This window comes from Carlito syrichta, unplaced genomic scaffold (genome assembly GCF_000164805.1).
Source record: "Carlito syrichta isolate Samal-C Ts95f unplaced genomic scaffold, Tarsius_syrichta-2.0.1 Scaffold307091, whole genome shotgun sequence".
In the NCBI taxonomy this organism is placed as follows: Eukaryota; Metazoa; Chordata; class Mammalia; order Primates; family Tarsiidae; genus Carlito; species Carlito syrichta.
This window is the reverse complement of record NW_007251187.1, coordinates 43,802-44,756: the sequence shown is the minus strand read 5'-3', so window position 1 is coordinate 44,756 and position 955 is coordinate 43,802.

The window sequence follows — 955 nt, the reverse complement described above, 5'->3', positions numbered from 1 at the left end:
TAGAGATGAGGTCTCACCAAGTTGCCCAGGCGGGTCTCGAACCCGCGGGCTCAGGCAATCCACTCACCTCACCCTCCCAAAGGCGCAGGATTACAGGCTGAGCCACTGAGCCCGGAGAATTTTATTTTTTTAACTGTAGAGATGAGGTCTCTTCAAGTTGCCCAGTCTGATCTCGAACCTGTGGTCTCTGGCAGTCCTTGCCTGACTAAAGCTCAACTTTTAAAGGTAGCAGTTTCACTTGGTATTTCTCCAGAGATTCTGCTGTTTACAGATTTGTGGTTTCAGTTTGACTTTCCTTTGAGGTTGGTTTTATTTGTCTTACTTGCTAAAGTTTGCAGCCTTTCCTCTCGCTCAAATTTAGTCAAGGAGAAAACAGCTTCTCTTTTAAAAGAAGTGGGCTGGGCTCAGTGGCTCAGCCTGTAATCCCAGCACTTTGGGAGGCCTAGGCGAGTGGATTGCCTGAGCCCGCGGGTTCGAGACCCGCCCAGGCAAATTGGTGAGACCTCATCTCTACAATAAATCAAAAATTAGCTGGGCATGGTAGTGCACTCCTGTAGTTCCAGCTACTTGGAAGGCTGAGGTGGAAGGATCGTCGGAGCCCAGCAGGTTGATGCTGGGGTGGCCATGAGTGCACCACTGCATTCCACTCTGGGTGACAGAATGAGATACCAACTCAAAAAGAAAAAAAAAAGGAAGTAGCCGGGCTTGGTGGCTCAGCTTGTAATCCCAGCGCTTTGGGAGGCTGAGGTGAGTGGATTGCCTGAGCCCCCAGGGTTCGATACCTGCCTGGGCAACTTGGTGAGACCGCATCTCTACAATAAGTCAAAAAATTACCCGGGCGTGGTAGTGGGCGTCTGTAGTTCCAGCTACTTAGAAGGCTGAGGCGGAAGGATCGCTGGAGCCCAGCAGGTGGAGGGTGCGGTGGCCGGGAGCGGCCACTGCACTCCAGTCTGGG